Source organism: Giraffa tippelskirchi, chromosome 1 (genome assembly GCF_054371585.1).
Source record: "Giraffa tippelskirchi isolate mGirTip1 chromosome 1, T2T-mGirTip1v1.2.pri, whole genome shotgun sequence".
NCBI lineage: Eukaryota > Metazoa > Chordata > Mammalia > Artiodactyla > Giraffidae > Giraffa > Giraffa tippelskirchi.
In genome coordinates this window covers 91,163,070-91,181,076 of record NC_137275.1, presented here as the reverse complement: position 1 = coordinate 91,181,076, position 18,007 = coordinate 91,163,070, and the positions used below count along the sequence as shown (strand labels likewise).

The window sequence follows — 18,007 nt, the reverse complement described above, 5'->3', positions numbered from 1 at the left end:
AGTATTAAAATGAAATTTAAAATTCAAAAATAAATAAGACATTATAAAATGATTAGAAATATCTGCTAATTAACCAAATAATTCAAAAAACTGGGAAGATATAAAATTTAAAGTTTTAAATAAATATACTCAATTAATTAATAGATGAGACACAAAAACGAAAATTTGTCAAGTGAAAAAAGATTTGAAAAAATTATCCAAAATGAGTCACTGAGAGTCAAAAGGATAAATAATGATATTTAACAAAAATGTAAGACAGAATGAGAAAGTTCAACAAATAGCTTAATCAGAGTAACAGTATAAAAGAATAGAGGAAGTAGAGAAGATGTAATTCTGTAATGATAAAGAAGTTTTGAGAACTGATAAAGACCATAATTCTGCATATATAAAAATTCATAACATGTAACAAGAAGGATAAATAAAAATAAATCTGCATCGACACATTTTTAAGAGAATTAAATGAAATGAAACTTTAAAAAAAAAATTATCCAAACTGAATCAATTTCTGGCCATGGATAAGTAACATGAAAAGACTTAAGCCCCATCATTGTAAACAACTTGAAAGCTGGACAAAATATATGAAACAACTATTTTCAAACATTTAATAATCCGAAGTGCAAGAAAACTGATTGCTGAAAGAAGAAAAATAAATAAGATGAGCATTGCAACTGTCTCAGATTTCTGGCTGGAGTAACATTCCAGAACATTATGCAGAGAGAGGAAGCCCAAGTAAAACCCAAAAGTCTACTGAATTTTCTTGTCTGAGATCAAGAAACTTGAACTAGTTGGAATTATGGATGAAAGTTTAACCAGGGAGCTACAGGCTGAAAAAGATGCTTTAGAAATATTCAGGGGTCTCTTGACATTTTGAGGTTTCCGTGGTGGCTCAGATGATAAAGAATCTGCCTGCAACGCAGGAGACCTGGGTTCAATCCCTGGGCTGGGAAGGTCCCCTGGAGAAGGGAATGGCTACCCACTCCAGTATTCTTGCCTGGAGAATTCCATGGACAAAGGAGTCTGGCAGGCTACAGTCCATGATGTTGCAAAGAGTTGGATACAACTGAGTGACTAACACTTTCACCTTCTTTTTTTTCACTCTTGCATTTTACTGAATACTAAGACACTCTAGTATACGATGAAATTTTGTGAGACTGAGCAAACAAAAGGTAAGTGGTAAGCAGCCAATTCCAAAACATTTTTTTAGGGCTGGGAGATATTCAAACTCTGACCAGTGAAAGCAGAGATTCATCACTGGTCACTAAGTATTCAGTAGAAATCCTATAAAGGACACATCTTAGCATAAAGCATAATCTATTATTAGACTATTCTAAGCCTGCTTTAAAAAATGTAAAAAATAATCCTCAAAGGGTTTAGCTAATCTATAACTTTACTAATTGCAAGCTAATATGCCAGAACAAAATCCAAATATTCAACAATGTAACATTCACTATGCCCCACACAAGGAAAAATAGCAAGTTATGTCAATAAACATACCCAGAGAAAAAACAGAAAATAAAAATATTCTCATAAATAATGGCAGAAATGATGGAATTAGCTGACAAGGACTTTAAAACAGCCATCACAAATAAATAAATATAGACGTGGGAGATATGGAAAATAAAAAAATTACTGCATGGAACCAGGAAAAAGCTTAAACACTTTAGAAGAAAAGATCAGTGACCTTGGACCATAGCAACAGAAACTCTCATTCTGAATAAGAGAGAAAAGAAAGACTAAAAACAAAATAATAATATCTCCAGTGACCTACGGAAGAATGTTAAGAGGCCTGAAGATATATTTAACTCGAGTTGCAAAATGTGTGTGTGAGGGGGTGAAGGACAAAGACTATCTGAAAAATTATGCTGAAAACTTTTTCAAATTAGATGAACTTTATAATCTCAAAACAAACAAGAAGCCAAATGAAACCAATACAGGATAAACACAATAAAAATCATACATATCATAATCCATTCATGAAAAACTAGCAATAAAGAGAAAAAAGTGTCAGAGGGGGAAAAAAAAAAAAACATTTTAACTACATGTGACAGTTAATTTATGTCAACTCAAAGGCTAAGCGAGGCCCAGATAGGTGGTAAAACATTATTTCTGAGTGTGTCTGTAAGGGTGTTTCCATAAGAGTTTAACATTTGAATCAGTAGATTGAAAAGATCACCCTGATCAATGTGGGTAGACATCATCCCATTGTCTGAAGGCCTGAACAAAACAAAAAGGTGGAAGAACGAGAATTTGCTTTCATGCATGAGCTGCAATATCCATTTTCTCCTGTCCTTTTACATAGGTCCTCCTGGTTCTAAGATCCTTGGATTCAAATTAGGACTTATACAATTGGCTTCCCTGGTTCTTAGGCCTTCAGATTTGAACTGGAACTATACTATCTGTGTCCTTAGGCTTCCAGCTTGAAGACAACAAATTGGGGGCTTCTTGGCCTCCATAATCACTTGGGCCAACTCCTATAATAAACTGCTTCATCAACCTACCTACCTACCTACCTGTCTATTTACCTATCTATCCTATAGGTTCTTTTCTCTGGAGAACACTAAAACACTACAGAATAAAGACAAAAATAAGCACAGATATCTCTTCATAAAATATTCAATCCAGATGAGATGAAACAACATCTTTAAATTACTAAAAGGAACAATTTTCTTATAAAAATATCTTTAAAAAGAAAGGCAAAAGACAAAGCTCTTCTTTAAGGTAAATAAAAACAGAAAGAACTTGTTACCAACAGCTGTGCACTATAAGAAATGTAACAGAAAAAATTTTTAGCGGAAGTAAAAATATTATAATACATTTTAATATATTAGATGAAAATTTAGAGCTCTACTAAAGCAGTAATGGTGCTGAAAATGTTAGTGAGAGTGTGAAAGTATTAGTCAAGTCTGACACCGTGCAGTCATGTCTGACTCTTTGCGACCCCATGGACTGCAGCCTGCCAGGCTCCTCTGTCCATAGAACTCTCCAGGCCAGAATACTGGAGTGGGTTGCCATTCCCTTCTCCAGAAGATCTTCCCAACCCAGAGATCAAACCCGGGTCTCCTGCATTGCAGGCAGACTCTTTAACATCTGAGCCACCAGCGAAGCCCAAGCATGTGGTAAATATAAAATGTTTTCTCATTCTAAATTTTAGTTTAAATTATGGTTGACTGAAGTAAAATAATAATAATGATAATAACATATTATGACAAATATAAAATAAAACGCATGACAAGAGCACCAAGAATGGTAAGTGAGAATGGAAGTATACTATTATAAAAAAGTAATATTGGAGGGTAGATTGCAATACATTAAGATAAAATTTGAAAACCAATACAAAAAAAGGAAATAAATCAACATTGAAATTACAGATATACATTAAAACCTCTATTCAAAAGAAGAGAAATGGTAAAAGAAAAAAAAGATGGGAAAAACAGAAAACAAATAGATGGTAAATTTAAAAGCTGAACAAATTGATAGTTACATTAAATATAAATGGCCTAAATACTCCAATTAAAAGAAAAATATTGTTAAATTCAAATGCAAGACCCAACTATAAGCTATAAACCTGTGTTAAGTATAAACACTTGAGCAGGCTAAAAGGAAACTGATGCAAAATATAGATCATACAAACACTAACCCCCAATAATAGTTACATTGAGGAGTGTAGATTTTAATCTATAGGAGATGTCTCTAAGGTTGGGTGTGAAAGATGCCCTTTTCATAAGTGTAAAGTACATATTAGAATTTATATTTATATTTTTATTTTCATTAAAAACAGAAAAGAAATTAGGGTTTAATTATAATAAGGATGATCACTGGATCCCTAATACTATGTGATGTGATCAAATTCTCTCTTATGGAACACAAAATATCCTGATGGAAGAAAGTTTATGTGTATGCTTTTTGAGTATTTCAAAATAATATACTATTAATTTGCTCAGTTAACTGAATTCATGAAGTTCTATTTCTAATTTTATCAACATTAACTTTATTTCTAACCAAATTAACCACAACATAGATAACTGGTTTAAAAAGAAACAACCCTCTAAATATTACACGAATAATGAAAGCATATCATTGAAAGCATAGTAGGGATGGCATTTCATTAGCCACATTATGAGGTTAAAAATGATGATTTAAGAAGACTGGGGTCAGCATCATGGTGGTTGGTATGAGTTGTTCTTTTTTCTCTCTCTTCAATTTAAAACTAATTGGATATCTATAACCTATCCAAGTTCCTCAACACAACACACCAGAACACTTCAGAAATGCACCCAAAAGTGGGTGGATTAGGCCTGGGTGGAGGATACAGAGTCAAACAAGGTGTGGCAGCAGTAGCATTGGGCCAGTGGAGGTAGCAGTGACACCAACACCAATGGCAGTGGCAACTCCTCTAGCAGAGGACATTTAAGCTAAAATTCTGCCTGGCCACAAGAGCTACAGCAGAAGGTCCCATTGCTCTCCTGCAATCAGATTTCTGAAAAGAGGTCTCCATGACTAGGCGGAGGGAAAATAAAGGGAAGAAGGCAGACAGAGAATTGAAGGAATGCATTTCACACCATCTGTCCAAGATGTCAGCAAAAGGTCTGCCTATGGACATCTTGTACCCCTCCATTCCCTCTGGGACCTCCCCTACTGGGCAAGAACCCAAGTGCTAAGAATACACCTCCCCCAACTCTTGCCATCAACTTTATTTTTTTTAATGCTAGCTTTTCTCTTTTTTTTTTTTTAAATAGGCACACTCCCAACTTTAGCTACAAGTCAGCACCAGTTCAGTTCAGTTCAGTCGCTCAGTCGTGTCAGACTCTTTGCAACCCCATGGACTGAAGCAAGCCAGGTTTCCCTGTCCATCACCAACTCCAGGAGCTTGCTCAAACTCATGTCCATTGAGTCAGTGATGCCATCCAACCATCTCATCCTTTGTCGTTCTCTTCTCCTCCTGCCTTCAATCTTTCCCAGCATCAGGGTCTTTTCCAATGAGACAGTTCTTCGCATTAGGTGGCCAAAGTATTGGAGTTTCGGCTTCAGCATCAGTCCTTCCAATGAATATTCATGACTGATTTCCTTTAGGATGGACTGGTTGGATCTCCTTGCAGTCCAAGGGGTTCTCAAGAGTCTTCTCCAACACCACAGTTCAAAAGCATCAATTCTTCGGTGCTCAGCTTTCTTTATAGTCCAACTCTCACGTCCATACATGACTACTGGAAAAACCATAGCTTTGACTAGACTGCTTTTTAATATGCTGTCTAGGTTGGTCATAGCTTTTCTTCCAAGGAGCAAGTGTCTTTTAATTTCAAGGCTGCAGTCACCATCTGTACTACCAGTAACAAAAACCAAAAACTTGTGCTCTAGTGCCACCTTCTGGAAAACGAAAGTCTTCCAATTGACAACCTGCTGAATTGTTAGAATTAAAGTAAACAGCCTTAATACCTAAAATAAAAGTTGCTTGCTAATTAAAATGCAGCAGCAGAGGCACATTTCATCAAGCACTATGAAAAACATGGTATCACAAAAACAAAATGACAATTTTCCTGCAACTGAATCTGGACACAAAATATTGTAATATGATAGAGAATTCAGGTATTATGAAGAATTTCAACATATTGCAAGAATACTCAAAAAAGGCAGTGAACTCAGGAATAAAATTAACAGTTCACTAAGAGATGTAAATTTTAAAAAAGAACCAAATAGAAATGATGGACCTGGAAAACTAAATACAATAAAAAGAAAAAGAGATGAAGAATATATTAGAAAGCACTGAAAACAGAGCAGATCAGATGGAAGAGAGAATAAGCAACCTGAAAGTTAGGAATTGAGAAATGATTCAAATGCAAGAGGAAAGAGAACAAAGATCTTTTAAAAGTGAAGAAACCCTATCAAGTTATCAGACTCCCTTAGAAAATCCAACATAAGAATAATGGGTTTACAGAAGGAAAAAAGAAGGGGACAAAGATTTTGTTTTAAAAACAATAGCTAAGAACTTTCTAACCCTTGGGAAAGAACTGGACATATTAACACAAGTCCACAAAGCTAACAGAACACTTTATTATTTCCATGCAAACAGACTTTATAAGACACATCATAATGAAACTGCCAAAGTTAATGATGAAGACATTTTTTTTTAAGATGTAGGAAAAAAAGTCATCTACAAAGAACTCCCATTTAGGCTATTATTAGATTTCTCAGTAGATAATCTACAAGCCATGAGAAAGTAGATTGATATATTCAAATTATCCAAAGATAAAAATTGCCAGCCAAGAATACTCTATCCAACAAAGTTATCCTTCAGATATGAAGGAAAAATAAAAGCTTTCCCAGACAAAAAAGAACTGCAGGAACTCACAACTACCAGATGTACCTTATGAGAAAGGTTGGAGGGAACTCTTCAAGTTGAAATAAATTCAAAAGTACACAAAACTCTAAGATGATATATAGACAGCTGGAATTAGAAAAGTATAACTTTATTTTGTGTGTGTGTGCTTAGTCGTTCAGTCATGTCTGACTCTTAGCGACGCTATGGACTATAGCCCACCAGGCTTCTCTATCCATGGGATTCTCCAGGCAAGAATACTGGAGTGGGTTGCTGTTCCCTTCTCCAGGAGATCTGAACTCGCATCTCCTATAGCTCCTGCACTGCAGGCAGATTCTTTACCGCTGAGCCACTGGGGAAGCCCCAGTTTAATATAAAATAAGGTTCCTTTAATATAAAATAATATAAAATGCATTTTAATATAACTTGAGTTATAAATTTATAAAATTTACCAAATTAGCTGATAATTTATAATTTAATATAAAATACATTTTAATTTTAACATATTTTAATTTTAATATATTTAAATATTTTAATTTTATTATAAATTTTAATATAAAATAAAGCCTCTATTTTAGAAGTGTGTTAAACACTTAATTTAAGCATAAACATTAAAAGAACAATTTAAAATAACTATACTTACTACAATTTGGTAACAAACTCACAGCTTAAAGAGAGATAATTTGTGACATCAAAACATAGATGAGGAACAAGAATGGAACCTTCATGATTGAAAGTAAGTTGCTATAAAGCATAAAAAGGGGTCTTTATTTATGAGATGTTTTATGTAAAACTTATGGTAACAAAGCAAAAATATAAGGCAGAGACACAAAACATAAAAAAGGGGACTGAATAAATCACTATGGAAAACCACCAACTTACAAATGAGACAGAAAGAGAAAGAAAAAAAAAAGGGAGATACAAAATAACCAGAAAAGATAAAATGGTAGTATTATATTATTACACATCAATAATCATTCTAAATGTAAATATACTTAACTCACTAATCAAAAAATACAGAATAACTGTATGAATTAAAAAAACAAGATCAACCATATTTTACCTACAGAAGACTCACTTCAGTTCTAAAGATACACATAGTCTCAAGGGAAGGACTGAAGATGATAGTCTAAGCAAGAAGAAACCAAAAGAAAGTGGGTACAGCCATACTCCTACAAAACATAATAGACTTCAAGTCAAAAAATGGTAGCAAGAGACAAACAAGATCATTATAAAATGAAAAGGGGGTCAAGACATCAAGATGCAGCAATTATATATGTGCTCATAAATATACATATACATATATCTTCTTAACACTGAGCACCAATATATTAAGCAAATACAATGGATCTTAAGATAGACCTAGACAATAATACAATAATATTAGGAGATTTCAATACCCCACTATCAAGAAACAATAGACAGCCCAGACAGAAAATCAACAGTTAATTTTGGAGTTAATCAGGCCAGAATACTAGAGTGGGTAGCCCTTCCCTTCTCCAGGGGATCTTCCCAACCCAGGGATCAAACCCAGGTCTCCCTCATTGCAGGCAGATTCTTTACCAGCTGAGCCACCAGGGAAGCCCAAACCATAAACTTAGCAAATACACACTTAACAAATATACACTTAACATTCCATCCAACAGCAGCAAAATACATATTTTTCTTAAGGGCACATGGAACATTCTCCAGGATACATCTAGAATAGGACACAAAACAAATGTAAACAAATTCAAGAAGATTTAAATTATGACAACTATATTTTCTGATTACAATGATATGAAACTAGATATCAACAACAGGAAAGTGATAAGACAAACATACAGAAACTAACACTTCTAAACAACCAATTGGTCAAAAAAAATAAATCAAAAATGAAATTAAATATTATCTTAAAATAAATGAAAATGGAAATTCAATATATAAAATCTTGCGAGAGGCAGCAAAAGCATTTTGAGAGGAAAGTTTACAGCAATAAATGCATATATTAAGAAATTACTTGGATTTTGATTAAAATACTTAACTTTACACCACAGGGACCTTGACAAAGATTAAATCAAGCCCACAGTTAGCTAAAGGAAGGAAACAATAAGGCTCAGAGAAGAAATACATGAAATAGAGACCAGAAAAACAATAGAAAGGAACAACAAAAGAGTGTTCTGGTTCTTTGAAAAGGCAAACAAAATAGACAAACGTTGGAAAGATTAACCAAGAAAAAAGACTTAAACAAAATTAGAAATTGAAGAGGCAACATTACAACTAATACTACACAGAAATACATAGACTGCTATGAATAATTACATGCCAATAAGTTACATAACCTAGGAGAACTGGATACATTTCTACAAACACAACCTACCGACATTCAATCAGGAAGAAATGGAAAATATAAGGAGGCCAATAATGAGTAAAGAGATTTAATCAATAATAGAAACCTCCCAACACAGAAAACTCCAGTACCAGACAGCTTCACTGGTGAATTCTAGCCAATATTTAAAGAAGAGTTAACACCAATCCTTCTCAGATGCTTCCAAAATATCGAGGAGAAAAGAACACTTCCAAATTCATTCTATGAGGCCAGCATGACTGTTTCTGGATGCAATAATGTGCATTCAACACACAGTAAAGACAAACAATACCAAAACATTAGAGTCTGAAGCTAAAAGAGGTTTATTGCAGGGCCATGCAAAGAGACGAGTGGCTCATGCCTTTAAAAAATCCTGAACTCCCCAAAGGCGTTCAGCAAAGCCGTTTTATAGGCAAGGTGAGGGACAGGTGTGCTTAGTTGTTGCAAAATTCTTGGTGTCTGATCCTTTGTTCTTGCAGCTGCCCATGCGGGTCAGGTCATGGTCAGGTCACAATGTTCCAGCCACAGCATCTTCAACTGGCCTTCGACACCAACAGAGGGTCACCCTAATTCATGGTTAGACATAGCAGCACCATCTCTGCCAGTCTGCTGGTCTACCTGTCCGTGCACCTACTCTGCTTCCTGAAACAGCCCAGACTCACCTAAGCAGGAAGCTGTGTGCGCAGCTTTGCGTGTGCCTGATGCTCCTGCAGCCTTCTGTCCCAGTCCCCCTCCTCAGTGCCCTGCTGGGCAGGCCTTGCTTCGCAACTGCTCCAGGGAAGGGGACAAGCAAGCAAACGGGGGGCCGGGTCCTATAGACTGCAACCCAAGAAAATTGCTACCATTGAGACCACTGCCACAGAGGCCAAAGGCCATGCTCCCGTCCCACCCCTATTACACTACCTTGACATCAAAACCAGGTGAAGGAACCACAAGAAAACTATAGATCAATACCCCGGATGAACACAGATGCAAAAATTCTCAATAAAATATTAGCAAACTGAATTTAAGAACACAGTAAAATTATAATGTGCCATGCTCAGTGGGATTCATCCTGAAAGGCAATAATAGTTCAACATATAAAAGTCAATTGCTATAATTTATCCCATCAGCAAAATAAAAAAATCACATAATCATTACAACAGACACACAAAAAGCATTTGACAGGATATAATATGCTTTCACGATAAAAAATTCTTTAACAAATGGATATAGAAGGAACACACTTCAACATAATAAAAGTCACATTTGGCAAACTCACAGTTAACACCACACACAACAGAGAAAAAATTGAAAACCTTTTCCTCTGAGATCAGAAACAAGCCAAGGATGCCCACTTGCACCTCTCTTATTCAATTCAGTACAGAAGTTCTAGCCAGGACAATTAGGCAAGATAAAGAAATGAAAGGCATCTAAGTCAGAAAGGAAGGCATAAATTATTGCTTTTTGCTGATAATATGATTGTATATGTAGAAAACTACAAAGAGTCAGCAAAAATAAAACTCTTGGAACTAATCAACAGTTTTACTAAAGTTGTAAGATACAAAAGTAACATACAGAAATCAGCTGCATTCCTTTACAATAATGATGAACCACCTGAAAAAAAGTAAAACTATCCCGTTCACAACAGCATCATAAATAAAATACTCAGAGTTAAATTTAACCAAGGAACTGAAATATCTGTATAATTAAAACTCTAAGATTTGCTGAAAGAAATCAAAGACACAATTTTTTTAAACCCCAAGTTCATGGATTGGAAGAACCAATATTGTTAAATTATCCTGCTCAAAGCCATCTACAGATTCAATGCAATTCTCATCAAAACTTTAACGTCATTCTTCAGAGAAACAGAAGAAACAATCCTAAAATTTGTGTGGAACCACAAAAGACCTTGCATAGCCAAAGCAATCCTGAGAAAAAGAATAAAGTTGGAGGCATCGTGCTTCCTGATTTCAAACTGTACAACAAAGCCATAGCAATAAGAACAGTATGGAACTGGGAACGGCATAAAAATATATACATAAACCAATGGAACAGAAAAGAAAGCTCAGAATTATATCCTGGCATACACAGTTAACCAAGATTCAACAAGGAAGCCAAGAATACTCAACAAGGAAAAGACAGTGTTCTCAAAAAATAATGCTGGGGCAACTGGAGAAGTACATGCAGAACAGAAAAATGGGATCCTTATCTCACACTACTCACAAAACAGTAACTTGAAATGAATCAATGACTTAAACATAAAACCCGATATCATAAAAATCCTGGAACACAATATAGGAAAGAAGCTTCTTGACATTGGTCTTGGCAACAATTTTTTTGGACATGATGCCAAAAGCAGACAACAAAACCAAGAATTAACAAGTGGAACTACAAAACTCAAAAGTTTCCCAGGGCAAAAGAAACAATTAAGACGGCAGCACTGACATACATTCACTACCGTGTGTAAAACAGACAGCTAGTGGGAAGCTGCTATAGTGGGAAGCTGCTATATAACACAGGGAGCTCAGCTCAGTGCCCCATGATGACCTAAAGGGGTGGGATGGGGAGGATGGGAGAGAGGTTCAAGAGGGAGGGGATATATGTATACTTAAAGCTTATTCATGTTGTTGTACAGTAGAAAGCATCTCAACATTGTAAAGCAATTCTCCTATAATCAAAAATAAATTTTAAAAAATAGATAACTAATTAGAACCTGCTGTATAGCACAGAAAACTCGACTGAATACTCTGTAGTGGCCTATATGGGAAAAGAATCTTTAAAACAAATAACGTAGATATATATATATATCTGATATTATATTTATCTAACTGATATATTAGATAAATAAATAACTGTTATATTTATCTAACTGATTCACTTTGCTGTACTTAGTAAAAATTTTAACATGCAGTAAAAATTTTAAAAAAGAAAAGAAAACAAAAAGATTATGTACAAAAAGGGAGAAAATTTTGCAAACCATGTATCAGATAAAGAGCTCATACCTGAATTTATAAAGAACTCATACAAGTTAATAATAAAAACAAACATCCAATTAAAAAGTGGGCAAAAGAACTAAAATAGGTTTTTTCAAAGAGGACCTCAAAAGGGCCAACATGCACAGGAAAAGATGTTCAACGTCACTAGTCATCAGGGAAACACAAATCAAAACCACACTGAAATGCCACCTCATACCTGTTAGAAGGGCTAATATCAAGAAGACAAGAGAGAATCAGTTCAGTTCAGTTCAGTCACTCAGTCGTGTCCGACTCTCCGCGACCCCATGAACTGCAGCACGCCAGGCCTCCCTGTCCATCACCAACTCCCGGAGTCTACCCAAACCCATGTTCATCGAGTCGGTGATGCCATCCAACCATCTCATCCTCTGTCGTCCCCTTCTCCTCCCGCCCCCAATCCTACCCAGTATTAGGGTCTTTTCCAATGAGTCAACCCTTCGCCATGAGGTGGCCAAAGTATTGGAGTTTCAGCTTCAACATCAGTCCTTCCAATGAACACCCAGGATTGATCTCTTTTAGGATGGATTGATTGGATCTCCTTGCAGTCCAAGGGACTCTCAAGAGTCTTCTCCAACACCACAGTTCAAAAGCATCAATTCTGCGGCGCTCAGCTTTCTTCACTGTCCAACTCTCACATCCATACATGACCACTGGAAAAACCATAGCCTTGACTAGACGGACTTTTGTTGGCAAAGTCATGTCTCTGCTTTTAAACATGCCATCTAGGTTGGCCATAACCTTCCTTCCAAGGAGTAAGCGTCTTTTAATTTAAGAGAGAACAGGTGCTGGCAAAAAAAAAATGTTAAAAAGGAAGCCCGTATTAACACTGCTGCTGAGAACGTAAATTGGTCCAACCACTGTGGAAAACAATATGAAAATTCCTCAAAAAAATTAAAAATAGATCTAGCCCATTTCAGTTCAGTCATATCCAACTCTTTGCGACCCCATAGACTGCAGCACGCCAGGCCTCTCTGTCCATCACCAACTGCCAGAGTTTACTCAAACTCATGTCTATCGAGCCGGTGATGCCATCCAACCATCTCATCCTCTGTCATCCCCTTCTCCTCCCACCTTCAATCTTTCCCAGCATCAGGGTCTTTTCAAATGAGTCAGCTCTTCGCATCAAGTGGCCAAAGTATTGGGGTTTCAGCTTCAACATCAGTCCTTCCAATGAAAGGATCTAGCCCACAATCCAGCATTCCATTTCTGAATATACGCCCAAAAGAAATGAAAACAGAATTTTGAAGAGCTATATCCCATCTTTTTTGAAGTATTTATTCACAATAGCCAAGATATGGAAACATATCTTTTCTCATAGCCTTTGGGAGTGGAAAAAGCTATAATTATTACTGAAACAACAATAAATGAGTCTGAAAAGTAAAATTAACTCTAAGTCATAACAAGTGAAGGATTACTCTGTTACTTCCAGTGAAGATCACAGCCTGAAGATATACAACTACATGGGTGAATGAGATAAAGAGAACAGAGTAAGAAGGGAAATGGGGCAAAGGAAAAATAAAGGTGGAATATGCCACAGAGAGAAAAAGACATGGGTCTCTAGCCTTCCTCAACTCTGACAGTGACCTTGCTAAAGCTACCACAATTCTTGTGTGAAATTATATAATATCCTGATTGATGGAAGTAAGTTATTATGTGTCCCTTGTATTAATACAAAAGGAGAACAGAAGATTTTAATTATTTTTGAAGAACACCTGAAGCACATCCTTTGGCAATCTGTGGATTGTAGACAACTAGCCCACAAGTATTTAATAAAGAGAAGAACATGGGAAAGTTTTTTCTTTCCTTTTTGGCTCCTAATTGTCTCAGAATTCCTGACATAAGTAATTAGGCAAAAATAAAATGCAAAAGGAATTCCTACTGGCATGTGGCAATATAAATATTATGTGTACAGGGATGATGTTTTGTTAACATCCTGCAATCCTCTGTTTTCAATTTCCTCCATTCTTCTATATAATAAAGTTTTAGTTATGTCTCTGGATACAGGGTAAACTAGGCGAAGTTTAAAGCCCTGCCTTCCTAATTACTCTTCTTGTAAAATATCCTAAAAGTCCACTTAATTGATTCCTTCAGGAGTTTAAACAGAATGGCACTCAAAAATTTACATGTGATGAAATGCTTGACAGAAGACTCAAATAGTGAGGTTATGCCATATTTGTCTGGTCTTACTTGAATTATCCATTCTCCAATCTAATGGAGCAAGTATTCAGTTTTCGAATTCTTTGATTCATATTCCTAATGACCAAAAAAAAGTGTGTGGTGGAGTGGTTTTTTGCAACTCTGAGATTATGCCAATCTTCTTTAAACAGAACACCATCCCTTAACCACATTTTAATTATGTATTATAGCCAACTGAAAAATCACTTACAAAAGACTTACAAAATGCTTAAACAAAATGTGACACTGACACACACACACAGGAATATTACACACACACACACACACACACACACACACACGAATATTATTCAGCCTAGAAAAGGAAGGAAATTCAACACGGACAAAACTTGAGAGCATAATACAGAGGCTGAGGACACGCTGAGTGAAATAAACTGGTCACAAGAGTACAAATACTTCATGATTCCACTTATATGAAGTACCTGGAGAAGTCAAATTCACAGGAACAGAAGCTGGCAGGTAAGTTGCAAATCCTCCCAGTGAGCGTGGCTTCCAAAAGCTGTCAGCAGGGCCGCCGCTGACCACACAGATTCACCCACAAAATGGCAACGGCTTTTCTAAGGAAAATGGTGGTTTCTAACCACGAAACCTAAGTCAGAGCTCTTGCACAAGGAAGCCCCACACACGCACCAGACTCCTGTCGGGAGCCCCTTCGGATTGAGGTCCCAGTGGGTGCAAAGCCACGCAGAGCCTTGGCCTAGCATCTCTCCAACCTCCTGCGGCAGCGCATGCAGCCGACTCAGGCTTTTTAAAGCAGGCACGTGTGAAGCAGAATCGTCATCAAGAGGCGCCATCAGAACTGTTTACCCAGTGAAGAGGCTTGGAAGCTAGTTGTCTATTACAGAATGAACCCAAAGCACCAGCAAACAGATGTAGTTCCTTTGGCTGTGAAATAACGTGCAAAGTTGTATCATTTTCTTGGGAAATGGTGTTACCCTAGTGAAAGAAAAGTAAAATTTACACTTTCTGTTGTATGAAAATAAAAAGAAATCTTAAGAGCAGAAAGTAAGATTGTGGGAGGAGCAAATGGGTAACTGCTTAATGAGTATAATTGCAGTTTTACAAGGCAAAGAGTTCCAGATGTGGATGGTGTTGATTGGTAGCAAAACAATGTGAATAAACTTGACACCATGGTATTGTACACTCAAAAATAGTTAAGATGGTAAATTTTTATGTTTTTTTAATTTTATCATAACTAGAAGTAATTTTTTAAAAATTCATGTTTTCCTGATCTTACTCCAATTATATGTTGTCCATTCATCTTTTCAAAAAGGCATAGAAGTAAACAAGAATACATTCTAAGCGATTCAAATAATGCATAATTGTTAGAGCAAAACAATAAATTTCTCCTTAACCGTCTCTTTCCCCAGGGTCACAGGTGATGGGTATTCTTCTAGTTTCTGTTGTCTATGGGATAAGTATAAATCTAGAGACAAAATGTATATATTTGACATATACATATTATTGGATATGATAATGTGATATCTTTTAACCTAAATGGAGTCATGTAATGTACATAGTTCTCAGATTTGGGTTTTTTATTTAATGTCTTAGAGGGATTTCCAACTCGATGCATACAGCTTTTCCTCATTGTTTTTAACAGCTGCACAGCATTCCGTTGATGAATTTGCTACCATTTATTTAACCATTTCTCTACTAATGAGACACTGAAATTGTCTCTTCTTTCATTTTCAAATGTTTGACATTGGTAAAGGTCCAGTCTGCTGAATAGTGTACCAAAATCTTTGCATGGAAGTATGCCTAGTACCTGGCATAGTCCCTCAAATGTATATGAATTAAATAACATCTCAGATTCAGGTTCTTTGAGGCTTTGACTTCTACTTACAATACTATAAAATAGTAAAGAAAAAATATATATATATAAATTATTATAACAAATGAGAGTACAATTTTTAAGAAACTAAATAGAAATGTGGACTACAGAGGATTTGCTTTGGCATTGCTAAAACTGGCCAAGAATCACTTTTCCCATGCAAACTATTAATTGCAAATCCAGGGTTTGCCAGAATGAAAATATGCAATTTGAGTATCTTCTTTCCCTTTCCCAATTCACTGCTTCAAAAGCACAGAGAATACTTCAAAACACTTTCTCATCTTCTTAAAAGGAGGATAAAATGGAAGGTGATGAAGCCCAGATAAGACAAAAATCATTCCTTCAGAGAAAGCAGTCCATAAAGCTAATGACAAGCCTTTCTAGGTGGCTCAGTGGTAAAGAATCTGCCTGAAACACAGGAGACCCGGGTTCGATCCCTGAGTTGGGAAGATCGCCTGAAGAAGGAAATGGCAACTCTATTCAGTATTCTTGCCTGGAGAACCCCATGGAGAGAGGAGCCTGGCAGGCTGCAGTCCATGGGGTCTCAAAAGAGTCCTGACTTATCTACAACTGAGCATGCATGCAAAGATAATGATCCGTTAGAGTTATTTAATACAAAGGTACTTGAACTTTCAAACCAAGACAATAAGTTGAATAGTATTAGTGTATTTTATAAATGCTACAATTCTTTGAATGCTTTCCCCAGGTATATGATCTTATTGAATCCTCTCAATTCTATAAGGTAGCTATTATTTTCTGTATTTCACAGGTGAGGGTATTATAATTTAAAGTGATTAAGCTATTGAACATGGTGCACCACAACTAGAGTATGAAGTTCTCATAAGCTGCAACTAAGACCTACACAGCAAAATGAATAAATAAAGTGATTAAGTATTTCTTGAGGGTCACTTGATTTGGAAGAGCAGAACTATTACTTAAGCCCAAGTCTGTTAGACTCTCAAGACCTATACACTCAGACGATATTGCTCTCAGCTGCAAGAGCTTTACAAACCTTAGGAAATTCTTTACAGCACTTTCAGCCATGAGATCTTGAACCACCCGGTTTGGGTTGTTGGTTTTGTTTTGTTTTTTCTTTTGAAAACAAATAGATGAGAGAAAACAAAAGATTGCAGAAAAAGGTATCTCCTGATCCTCCTATTCCCCTCCTCCAAAAAGAGAAGGTGAAAAACCAGCTACAAAAACTTCTCCCCGCAATGTCTGAAGAGGATCAGAGCCCCAGGTGCCATTTGTAAGGGTCATTTTGTGATCTTCCAATTCCTCCGAGCTCCAGCCCATTTTCTACTCAAGATGCACTGCCTTCCCTGGCAAATATAATCACGAATATTGTGCTATGATGATGTCCTTCCCTTTTGGCTTCCTTCTCTGCTCCTCAAGAATTGAACTTGCTAGAGAACACTTGAGGTTAAGAAGGTCAGTTAACTGCTTAGGGGCTTTGTTCATATGCACAAGAAGAACAGGCTCAAGTAATCTCTATATTACATAAAAATTCAGGCCTGAAGCCATGTTAACCTTATTTGTGGTTTTGCAATATAAGTGAAAACAAAATCTGATGCCAGGACATTTCTATGTTTGTTTGTTTGTTTGTTTGTTTAAGATCAACTAGAACAATGGATGATCTTATCAATAGAGTACTTGATCTTATCAATAGAGTACTTTGACTCTCTTTTCTCATAACCTGTACCAGTAATGTTGTGAAGAATCAGCAAGTAAAAAGAAGATAAATAAATAGAAAGGATGAATTGAACAAATACACAATGAACAAATAGCCAAAAACATGTAACAAACCTGTAATTTAAATGTTTCTCACTTTGTTCATTGTTGTGTTTATGCAATTAAAAAAAGCAAGAAAAACTAAAAGTAACAGAGGTGAAAAACTGAAAAGCAAGCAACCTGAAGCTCTTCAGTATAAAACAACCCAAATAAGATAATCATTGGAAATATTATTGAGTCAAATTATGGCTCATTAACTGTTGTAACAATAGTCCCGAGACAGTGAGAAAATGTTTAAATAATCCCAAATACCCTTTCTTGGTAAAGAAAAAAAAAACTAAGAAAATGTGTAAGACATTTGAAAATATTCCTTGAAAAAAATTAAAATTTTAACACTTAACAGAGATATGCTATCTGGAAAAATCACTTACATCGACCGTTTCATGCCACACATACCTAAAATATGACGTTTCTCTCCCTATTGTATGGAACAGTTTGTTTCTTAATGGATCTCTTGGTCTTTGCTTGAGACTTTGGATCATAATGACTCTGGGTTTTCAATATCTAAAGCAGTATCAGCTTTTCTCTTTTGG

General features: G+C 36.0%; 1 protein-coding gene across 1 annotated transcript in view; it reads right to left on the bottom strand.

Moving 5' to 3' along the window:
* The window catches only part of LOC145503943 (uncharacterized), a 359,220-nt gene extending 344,648 nt beyond the window's left edge, over window positions 1–14,572 (bottom strand). The window contains exon 1 of the transcript XR_014051945.1: window positions 14,272–14,572. The gene's annotated coding sequence lies outside the window, so the exon portion shown is untranslated. The remainder of the gene's footprint in view (window positions 1–14,271) is intronic.
* Window positions 14,573–18,007: the final 3,435 nt, after the last annotated feature.